Below are 12338 nucleotides of genomic sequence, written 5' to 3'. Positions count from 1 at the left end.
ACCAAAGCCATGACACTCCAAAAAAGGTAGGATTTTAGGTACTTCTGCTAGATCAAATGTGTATGTTTTATGTATAGGTGTGTGTTTATAATGGAAGGAAAACCATCGAAAGATACAAAGGGACATCCCAGCTAAAAAGGGTAAAGGATGTGTATTCCAAATCATAGTATAAATCATCATTGCTTGACCATCAGTCATTCTTAAATTCAGAAAACACACCTCTAGCCAACATTTATCTTAAACATTGAAATGGCATTCTCTTCTCTGCACAAATCTTATTAGTGAATTCAGTCCTGTGAGTTGAGTTGTTAATCCCAGGACTCTATTTTTACAATTATTTTTCAAGTTTATTTCCTATTTTTATCTTGTCCTTCAACTGCAGTGTAGTTCAGGGTTGCCTATTTTTAGTGCACTCAAGTACCACACCCTGGAAAGGCTTTTACAGTTCACTGTACGACCACGGCAGTCCTGGATTGCACCTTGCCTGGCAGCAGTCAGCCAGCGCTTGTGTCCTTTGTGTCTTCCAATTTAAAGGGCGAATTTCAAGTGTTCTATTCACCTACTATAAAGAACATCCATGTTGTTGCAAGTGGGGGGGAACAATAAAACATTTGTATTACCCCTGTGTTTTAGAAGAGACCTCAAAAATCTTGTCTAAAAATAAGACATTTAATACAAATGCCAAAAGTAAAGTAATCATTTTTTTAGTTACCCTTGGACTTTTGGCTCACTTTTTTGTCCAATCTAGATTTGGGGAATCCTAAAATCATTTTATTTTTTTAAGAAAAGAAAAATCAGAGAAATGTACCTGACTTCTTGAGGATTCTTTGACAACTTTCTTTTTAAAATCCTTGTCTAGATGAGCTGTCTGCAGCACAAACCTACATTCATTTAAATAGAAATTTGAAATTTGTGCCTCAAATATTTTCAGTATCTGAGTTGGGACTAAAATGGCACATGCAATTGGTGATATCTGGTTAATATTTTTGCAAGTTATCCAAACCAGCTCACTTCTAGAAGACTGAGAAGTGGGATAAGGAGAAGAAAGGAAATGAATATGTACTTATGGAGTGGTGTTGAGGAATCAGACAAGGGTGGTGGGTGTTGGGGGTGCAGGTTTCCTCCTGCCTAACCATCATCTGTCAGTGCCATCTGTTGCATAACAGGAACAACTGAGCCTCATCTTCAACAAATACTGCCAGTTGGTCTTTTCATTTCTTCCCATAAGTACTTGTCTTTATCAGGACAAAGGTGTCTGGAGCATCACAGTAATCTGTGCCTTAAGGGCTGTAGCAAAACGAAATTAGGATTGCTTTCTTGAAACTTTAAGTGGTCAAAAAGAAATGCAAAGAAGAACAGAAAAATAAATGTTGCTGAGGAAGTCTACCATCACAAGGTTTCTGATATGAAACTTCACTTGCTCTTCACTTGAAATGATGCTATTTACCATAGAAATATCAAAGATTTCAAGATTCACTCACCAGAATGTGGAATAGCAATATAAAATGTAGCTTCTCTTGGTTCCAACAGATAAGAAAATCATACGTGCACACTGGGAAAGAATTTTGATTGTATCTAATTTACTCAAAATTGTTTTAATTTTCACTGAAACCTATACTGCCATAATATACACAAATACATTACAAAGCTCAGAACTCTTTCATAATGCTTGTGAAAATGGCTTACAAACTTAGGAATTCCTGTTGACTTCATTAGTTGATTTTAGAGACATTCACTGAGTGTCCACAGTGGAAAGTAATATGGTTCTAACCACTCTCCACTTTTCCCTCAAGCCTTTATTCTTTTTATAGAGAATCACTCTGGCCATATTCTCTCCATTTATTTATGTTATACATTTTAAGCTTGGTTTGATTATTACTTGTTTCCATTTTAGCAGATTTCCACAAAGAAACAAATTTCATTATTTCATTAATAATAAACTTCTTATAAGAATCATAAGGAATAGCATATTAATTATGTGTACTTATAAATATGTTTGCTTATTCCAGAATCCTATTTTATGATAAAAGTTTGGTTGAGGAGACTTTTTTTTTTTTTTTTTTTTTGCTTTTGCTAGAATTGGTTTCATTCAGGACTGCACAGGGGCTCTAGTAACACAGTGAGGGAGTCGTAGTCCAGGGTGCCAGAGACCTGGGTTATAGTCCTGGGGAGCCTATCAATTTACCGGGAGGCTTTATCTAAGTAGCTTCATTTCTCAGAGCCTCTAGTCCTTTATCTGTAATACTAAGGTTCTTTCAAGATCCCCTTCTCTCTTCCAGAAAACATATTACAATGAGTCATCACACCAATACAGTCAATTTAGCACTGACATTTTTTTTTTTTTAACTAACTGTTTTTTAAGGGTGGGAGGAACCCTGTTCTTTCTTAAAAATCTAGACTCCATATAAGTGATACTGTTTCTCTGTGAAGAAGCAGAATGAGCTATGATGAAGTGATTTGTGTAAATGATCTCATTCAGGAGGCACTGAGGGGACAGAAACTTGTCATTGCCAAGTAAGGCACATTTAAATTCCCTCAAGCCTTGAGAAATAATGTGAGGGAAAGTGCAAAAATAGCACAGTCATTCCTTTGGACTAAGTCAACTCCTGGGCCTCCTGAGAGCACTGTGGCTGTGTGTTCATCTATATGCAAAGAGAAATAGTAAGAATCACCTATATTTGGCATGTGGCACTTTCCTATATACCTGTGCACTTTCTATCAATTCATTTGATGCTGAGCCTTTCAGGAAGGAAAGAGCCGCCATGCACACTGCCCTGTACGCGGCTATGTGCACGTATTGAAGGTGCTTTTTCCCCCTGCAATACAGAAAATTGCATGAGCTCATAGCCACACTAAACCAACCAGAAGGAAACTAGAGGCAGCTGTATCTGATTGAAACCATAGTGAGAACTGAGATTGACAGACTTGCAGGGCTGGGAGGTTAATGAGTCCATAGTCCTGCCTCCAGGCAGAACTGTCCTGAACGATTCCAGGCAAATGACAGCTCAGCCTCTTAGAAAAAAAGAAACCATCATAACGTGCTTCAGTAACCTATTCCATTGTCTCACTGCCCTTATCCTCATAACGTTCTAAAAGCAATAGAAGTCTACACTCGCTTCTGTGTGATCTCTATGTTGACAGATTTACAAAATAATAAATTGACAGAAATGTCAAAAATGATGAGCCTGAGAGATGGGTCATGGAATTGGTTATCATCACCTCACCACAGGCCTTAAAGGAGAGAGTAATTAGCAAGTCTGCTGGGGATTGTGCTTCTAGTTACAGTCATATTACGCGTCCAATTGTTTGTTTTTGTAAATAAGATACATTTATCACGAGTGACTAAGTGAACTTTTGCCATACATTTCATCGCAAGGACTATAGGTTAAGCAAACACTCTCCTGAGCTGAAACATGACATCGAAGAATAGAGTCTTACATTAAAAGATGTAATGACAGATGCTTAAGGAAACTAAATGACTTGCAAAGGGAGGGCAGAACTAGTATGCAAATAGACCCATATTTCTTAATTTTCTAATTTTTTTCTTTGTCACAATATTCCAATTAATGGCTAGAAATGCTTTTAATAATAGATGACTGCATGCCCTTTACTCCTGGGGATGGGAATGATGAAGGTATTGGGAGCCTTATATGGAGAAAGAGTAGATTTGAAGACCAGAGTTCCAATCCCTTGTCTGCTGCTGATCATCCCTATGGGCTCCAGAACACTGCTTGGTCTCTGGGCTTCCCGGCCCTCACCTGTAAGGTGTGGCTAATAATACTCCTCCACACTGATCCTAGAGGATGAAATGGAATATGGTAAAAGCATCAAGAAACTAGCGGGCACTAAGCATAAATTTCAGTGGACCATGAATTTGATCAGTCCCACTGCCTTTCTCTCCTTTTCTCCATTCCTTATAATTCTGAAGAGTAATTGAGTGAGGGACAAACCTGCCTCCTCTGAGACTGTCACTAAGCTGGCTTCCTGCTTCCATGTGGCTCCACTTTCCTGTTGCAAACTCACGGGAGGATTTCCCATAGGTATATAAGGGGCAAGAGCAAGGAGCCTGTCTCATCCCAACCTGAAACTGATGTTGAATTTTAACTTCAATTCTTAAAAACCTGCACTTATTACATTCTTGCTAGGATAAAGTAGATGGAACTCTGGTTCTGAAACACTATATTCATTTTTAGAAATCCACAACAGAACTGCTTTGTGCAAAAGATAAAGAGACTGATTCAAAGACAGCTGACTTTTTAGTTCACAAGAGTGAGCATAAGAGTAACTATTATTTATTGTTAACTAAAAATACTATTATCTTCACTGTTAGGAACAAATTTAAGTAACTTATTATCAGAGAAATCATAAAAGAGATAAATGTAGAGTTTTTTAAAAACATCATTCCTAATTTTATGATCCAGAGACAACCACTGATAATATATAAGCAGATTTTCTCCTTTTTCTGCACATATTCTGACAGAACCACTTTCAAGTTCAAGTTCTGTTGCTTATTATCTTGATCTTCAGTAAGTCATTTAGTTTTCTTAAGCATCTGTCACTGCCTCTGAAAACTGGTACCAATTACAAAGAACTATTATAAGGATTAATTAGATAATGCATATAAAACACTTAAAAGCTGTGTGTGGTACGTAGTAACATTTCAACAATGTCAGCTACTGTTATGATCTTTATTATCTCTATTATGTTTTAAATGGAAAAATGACAATTCAGGGAGAAGAAATGAAGGTCACTAGCAAGCTATTTTAACTTGGGGTTTTGGAGCCTGTGTGGTACAGAAAGTCAGATTTCTCAGAAAACATCAATAAAAAAAAAAGATGATTTGTTTAATGCTTTTCTTTGTCAGTCCAGATACTATGATTCCATAACTCATTTAATCCTTACAAGAGACCTATGAAACATTATTATTTCCATTTTACAAATGAGTAAACAGAGTTACAGACAGGCTAAAACCAGGATTTGACTGCAATCCATCTATATCCAGAGTCCATTTTGGTAAATAAAAGAGTTTAACATTTGGCTGGTATATTTGTAAATAATATGATAAGTCAAACATTCTAAAAAAGATATGATTTACACATAATTAGAAAAGGACAAGACAAATAGCATCAAAAGAATTAGATAGATGCCTGCCTTTTCAGAAAGAATGTTTTGCAGTGTTCCAATTGGCCTTGCCTGCCCATCCACCATAATCATAGGGCCTCACATTCAGTCCATTTCTTCTGAACTTTGTGAGTAGCTCGCAGTCGTTGGGCAGCAAGCAGTGTTCTTGGTAAAATAGATTTGTATTACTCTTGAAAACAGACTGTGTTGCAAGAAAATCTTTGGCATAAAACAAGGCTGAGTATGCACAGTTGTCTCTCACATGGCGTTGGTTTGGAAACATAAGTAGGCAAGATAAACCCTATAAGTTTCCCTTTTCCTTTGAATTGAATTCTGGAATGTGTTTTTACACTTGAACTTAGCCAAAAGGCTGTGAAGTGATCAAATTGTGTTTTTTATGTCACTATGTAGCATTCCTGTTTATCATTATTTATTCTTGGATAATATTTCATTGAGTGGATGTAACAAAGGCTAGTGAATGAAAACAACAAGATTCTTCAGCCATTCCAAATGGAATAATTTGAAAGTTTTTTCCATGCTGTCTGAGTTCATCAACTTCATTTTGGATAGTGAGGAAAAAAGATAGAAAAAGCCATCCAAAACCTCCAGGGTGGATAATTGATAGAGCATAACTGCTGTCAACTTTTGGGGAAAACTACTACATTCAGGTATTACTAAGGAAAGTATAAGTTGGTACATTCCTCTTAGAAAACAATTTGGCAGGATTTGAAATCCTGCAAACATTCATACCCTTTGTTGCAGTTTTCCCATTTATCCTAAAGCAATAATTTAAAACACACACACACACACACACACACACACACGAGAATTCGAATGCAGTGTTACCTATAAATGAAACCTAAAGAGCAAATTGATTGTTTAAACCACAGGCAAACAGATAAACATCCACTGAATATTTTGCTCCCTCACATATTTATAAATATGAACTATATAATAAGATATAAAAATAAAAAGTTAAGAGAGAAAGGAACAAATAATCTGTATACAGGCATTCCACCTTTTATTGTGCTTTGCTTTATTGCACTTCATGGATACTATATTTTTTACAACTTGAAGGTTAGTGACACACTGCACCAAGCAAGTTGATTGGCATCACGTTTCCAATGGTTTGTGCTCACTTTGGGTCTCTGTGTCACACTTTGGTAATTCTCATAATATTTCAAACTTTTTTATTATCATTACATCTGCCGTGATAATCTGTGGTTAGTGATCACTGATGTTAATTGCTAATTGTTTTGAGGCACCATGAAGGGAAACCATATAAGGTGACAAGCTTAATTAAGAAACATATGTGTTCTGACCACTCCAGCAGCCAGCCATTCCCCCAACTCTCTCTTTCTCCTTGGGCCTTCCTATTCTCTGAGATTTAACAATACTGAAATTAAGCCAGTAATTCTGAGTGTTTAAGTGAAAGGAATAGTCACAAAACTCTCATTTTAAATAAAAATCTAGAAATAAGCTTAGTGAGGAAGACACGTTGAAAGCTGAGATAGGTCGAAAGCTAGGACTCTTGGGCCAGTTAGCCAAGTTGTGGCTGCAAAGGAAAAGTCTTGAAGGAAATTAAAGGTGCTACACCAGTGAACACATAGATGATAAGAAAGCAAAGCAGCTTATTGATGATATGGAGAATGTTTTAGTGGTTTGGATAAAAGATCAAACCAGTCACAACATTCCCTTAAGCCAAAACCTAATCCAGAGCAAGACTTTGACTGTCTTCAATTCTATGAAGGCTGTAGAAGTAAGTCTGTAGTAATAGTAATAAGCTGTAGGAGAAAAGTTTGAAGCTAGCAGAGTTCGGTTCATGGGTTTTAAGGGAAGTAGCTATCTCCACAACATGAAAGTGCAAGGAGAAACAACAAGTGCTGATGTAGAAGTAACTAATTATCCAGAATATCTAGTTAGGATAATTGATGAACAGATTTTTAATATAGGCAAAACAGCCTGGCATTTGGGACTTTCATAGCTAGAGAAGAGAAGTCAATTTCTGCTTCGATGCCCAGGTCACTTCATGTTGAAACCAGTGTTCATTTACCATTCTAAACTCTTAGGGTCCCTAGGAATTATGCTCAATCTACTCTGCCTGTGTTCTGTGTTCTGTGGAAGTAACAAAGCCTATATGACAGCACATCTCTTTACAACACAGAGAGATCTACTTATTAAGAATTTTCTTTTCTTTTCAAAATACTACTGCTCATGGAAAATGTACCCAGTTACCCAAGAGTTCTGATGAAGATGTATGAGAGATTAATCTTTTCATGCCTACTAACACAACATCCGTTCTGTGTCCCATGGATCATGGAGTAATTATGACCTTCAAGTCTTACTATTTAAGAAATAAATTTTGTAGTGCTCTTGCTGCCAACGATAGTGATGGCTTTGATCAATCTTGGAAAAGTAAATGGAAAGCCTTCTGGAGATGATTTCGTAATTCTACCATTAATAACATTCATGGTTCATGGAAGAAGGTCCAAATATCAACATAAACAAAAGTTTGGAAGAAGTTGATTGCAGCCCTCATGGATGACTTTGAGAGGTCAAGACTTCAGTGAGGGAAGTAAATGTAGATGTGGTAGAAATACCAAGAGAAGAACTGGAGACTGAAGATGTGACGAATTGCTGCCATCTCATGATCAAACTTTAATGGATGAAGACTTACTTCTTTGTTTGTTTGTTTTACATACCAGGAGCAGGTAGGAGAGTTATTTCTTACAGATGATCAAAGGAAGTACTTTCTTAAGGTGGAATCAGCCTCTGTTGAAGATATTGTGAACATTGTTGAAATGACAGCAAAGGATTTAGAACACTGAATAACTTTGTTGATAAAGCAGCTGCAGGGTTTGAGAGGATTGACTACAGTTTTGTTTTTATTTTTGAGAATTTTTTAATTATTGTTAAATCATAGCTGTGTACATTAGTACAATCAAGGGGTACAATGTGCTGTTTTCATATACAATCTGAAATATTCTCATCTAACTGTTCAACATAGCCTTCCTGGCATTTTCTTAGTACTTGTATGTAGACATTTGTAATCTGCATTTAATAAGTTTCACCTGTACCCATTCAAAGATGCACCATAGGTGTGGCCCCACCCATTACCCTCTTTCCACCCTAACCTTTCCCTCCTAACCTCCCCCCTCCCTTCCCCTTCCTTGGCCCTTTCCTCATAGTCTTGTGCTATAGTTGGGTTATAGCCTTCATGTGAAAGCTATAAATTAGCTTCATACTAGGGCTGAATACATTGGATACTTTTTTTTCCATTCCTGAGATACTTTGCTTAGAAGGGTATGTTCCAGCTCCATCCGTGTAAACATGAAAGAGGTAAAGTCTCCATCTTTCTTTAAGGCTGCATAATTCCATGGTATACATGTACCACAATTTGCTAGTCCATTTGTGGGTGGATGGGCACTTGGGCTTCTTCCATGACTTAGCAATTGTGAATTGGGCTGAAATAAACATTCTGGTACAGATGCCTTTGTTTTAATGTGATTTTTGGTCTTCTGGGTATAAACCTAGTAAAGGAATTATAGGATCGAATGGCAGGTCTATTTTTAGGTCCCTAAGTAATCTCCAAACATACTTCCAGAAGGAACGTATTAGTGTGCATTCCCACCAGCAGTGTAGAAGTGTGCCCTTTCCTCCACATCCATGCCAACATCTCTGGTTTTGGGATTTTGTTATGTGGGCTGCTCTTACTGGGGTTAGGTGATATCTCAAAGTAGTTTTGATTTGCATTTCTCTGATGATTAAGGATGATGAGATTTTTTTCATGTGTTTGTAGATCGTGTGTCTGCCTTCTTTAGAGAAGTTTCTCTTCAAGTCCCTTGCCCACCCTGGGATAGGATCACTTGTTCTTTTCTTGCTAATATGTTTGAGTTCTCGGTGAATTCTGGTTATTAAATTTTTATCAGAGGTATAACCTGCAAATATTTTCTCCCAATCTGAGGGCTATCTGCTTGCTTTACTTACTATGTTCTCGGCTGTGCAAAAGCTTTTTAGTTTGGTCAGGTCCCAGCAATGTATTTTTGATACTGCTTCAATTGCCTGGGGAGTCCTCCTCATAAAATATTCACCCAGGCCGATTCCTTCAAGAGTTGTCCCTGCACTTTCTTCAAGTATTTTTATAGATTCATGTCTTAAATTTAAATCTTTTATCCAGTGAGAGTCTATCTTAGTTAATGGTGAAAGGTGTGGGTCCAGTTTCAGTCCTTTACAGATCACCAGCCAGTTCATCCAGCACCATTTGTTAAATAGGGAATATTTTCCCCACTGAATGTTTTTAATTGGCTGTCAAAGATCAAATAAGTAGCTATAGAGCCTCCAGAAAGAAGCTAAGCAAAGAAATTTTAGATTTAAACTTAACCATTCAACGTCTGGACTTAACAGACATCTACAGAATATTTCATCCCAACAAAACTGAATACACATTCTTCTCATCAGCCCACAGAACATACTCCAAAATTGACCACATCCTAGGCCACAAATCTAACCTCAGAAAATTTTAAAAAATAGAAATTATTCCTTGCGTCTTCTCATACGATCATGGAATAAAATTTAGGCTCAATAACAACAGGAATCTGCATACCCATACAAAAACATGGAAGCTAAACAACCTTATGCTGAGGGATAAATGGGTTATAGACAAGATTAAGAAGGAAATCACCAAATTTTTGGAACAAAACAACATAAAGACATGAATTATCAGAACCTCTGGGATACTGCAAAGGCAGTCCTAAGAGGGAAATTTATGGCACTGGAAGCCTTACTCAAGAAAACGGAAAGAAAATAACTTAATGGGACATCTCAAGCAAGTGGAGAAGGAAGAACATTCCAACCTCAAACCCAGCAGAAGAAAAGAAATAACCAAAATCAAAGCAGAATTGAATGAAATTGAAAACAAAAGAATTAAACAACAGATCAATAAATCCAAAAGTTGGTTTTTTGAAAAGATCAAGAAAATAGATAAACCTTTGGCCAACCTAACCAGGAAAAAAAGAGTAAAATCCCTAATTTCATCAATAAAAATGGTAACAAGGAAATAACAACAGACCCCTCAGAAATTCAAAAAATCCTTAACAAATACTACAAGAAACTCTACTCTCAAAAATATGAAAATCTGAAAGAAATCGACCAATACCTGGAAGTACACCACCTACCAAGACTTAGCCAGAACAAAGTGGAAATGTTGAACAGGCCTATATCAAGTTCTGAAATAGCATCAACTATACAAAATCTCCCAAAAAGAAAAGCCCAGGACCACATGGCTTTACATCAGAATTCTACCAAACCTTTAAAGAAAAACTAGTACCTATATTACTAAACCTCTTCCAAAATATAGAAAAAGAAGGAATATTACCCAACACATTCTACGAAGCAAACATCACCTTGATCCCTAAACCGGGGAAAGACCCAACAAAAAAAGAAAATTATAGGCCAATATTACTAATGAATATTGATGCAAAATACTCAATAAGATCTTAACGAACAGAATCCAACAACACATCAAAAAAATTATACACCACGACCAAGTGGGATTTATCCCAGGCTCTCAAGGCTGGTTCAATATACGTAAATCTATAAATGTAACTCAGCACATAAACAAACTAAAAAATAAAGACCATATGATTTTCTCAATTGATGCAGAAAAAGCTTTTGATAATATCCAGCATCCCTTCATGATCAGAACACTTAAGAAAATTGGTATAGAAGGGACATTTCTTAAACTAATAGAGGCCATCTACAGCAAACCAACAGCCAATATCATATTGAATGGAGTTAAATTGAAATCATTTCCACTTAGATCAGGAACCAGGCAAGGTTGCCCATTGTCTCCATTGCTCTTTAACATTGTAATGGAAGTTTTAGCCATTGCAATTAGGGAAGAAAAGGCAATCAAGGGTATCCATATAGGGTCAGAAGAGATCAAACTTTCACTCTTCGTAGATGATATGATCGTTATGTATATCTGGAAAACACTAGGGATGCTAGAGAAAGCTTTGTCTTCAATGTCAGAAATCCTTTCTTCTGCTTGCTCCATTCTGTTACTGAGGGATTCTACTGTATTTCTCAGATCTTTGAGGGCTGCAACTTCTTGTCTCAATGTGTCAAAATCTTAGGTCATTTGGTCTTTGAATTCATTGAATTCTTGAGACATATTTTCGGTTACTGTTTGGAATTCTAATGTGATCTTATTTGTTATCCAGATTCTGAATTCAATTTCTGACATTTCGGCTATTTGTTTGTGCCTGGAATCTTGCGCTGTGTCTGTCTTATTGTTCATTAAGGGAGTTGACTACTCTGATTATTCATATTGCCAGAGTTTTTTCATTGATTTCGCCTCATGATTGTTTTTCACCTTTGCCTCTGGCTGTTCTCAGAGTTGGGGAGGTGTCTCTCCAAGATTAGACCCCAGTGGGATCACTCTATTGTTGCTGGATCTTTGTAGGGAGTGACCCTGTGTAGCTCCTCTGGGGCTGCCCTCGCCAGGGAGTTCTGGTTGTGGGAGCAGCTCTGGAGTGTAACACACCCGTATCTGGCAACATGGCGGGGGGTGGTGGGGGTGGTGTACATGGTTTTGGGAGTGCCTGTTGCCTGGTGACTTTGGCACAGAGAGCCCAAGGCTCCAGCAATCTCTGGCCAGGAGAAGGGCTCTGCACAGAGGCAGGGAGGACTCTGGAGGGCGTGGCTACCAGACAAATGGGCTGGTGTGGAGACAGGAAAGGTACAGGAGGGAGGACACGTGTTGCAGGGCTCCTGGAGTTCCTGGCCAGGAACGAGTCCCTGGCCAGGCGAGTCCCTGGCCGGGCGGGTGTACGGAGGTCTGGGTGGGCACTGGGCACAAGGCCACACAGTTGCTGGCGGAGATCTGGGCGGGGGAGCTTGGTGCAGCCCCCAGAGTCTATTGCTGAGGGGGCGCTTAGTCCGGCAGACCGGAAGGTGGGGGCACTGCTCAAGAACCTCCTCTCAGTCTCAGCAGGGGTTAGGCTTCTGGTTCATCAGGTAAGGGAGGAAGGGCGTACTGGAAGTTCAGAATGGCAGGAAAGATCTTAGTTCGATATTTCTGCCTTGCAAGGGAGTGTTCAGAGTCACAGCAGGGTCCCTCTGAGGAAGTAGTCCCCACTTCCCGGAGCGCTAACCCATGGGGTGAGGCAAGAGGTCCACAGTTCACCGCTTGTCCATAGAAAACACGCAGGAGCAAA

Source organism: Nycticebus coucang, chromosome 7, assembly GCF_027406575.1.
Source record: "Nycticebus coucang isolate mNycCou1 chromosome 7, mNycCou1.pri, whole genome shotgun sequence".
NCBI lineage: Eukaryota > Metazoa > Chordata > Mammalia > Primates > Lorisidae > Nycticebus > Nycticebus coucang.
Note: the sequence above shows the minus strand (reverse complement) of the source record.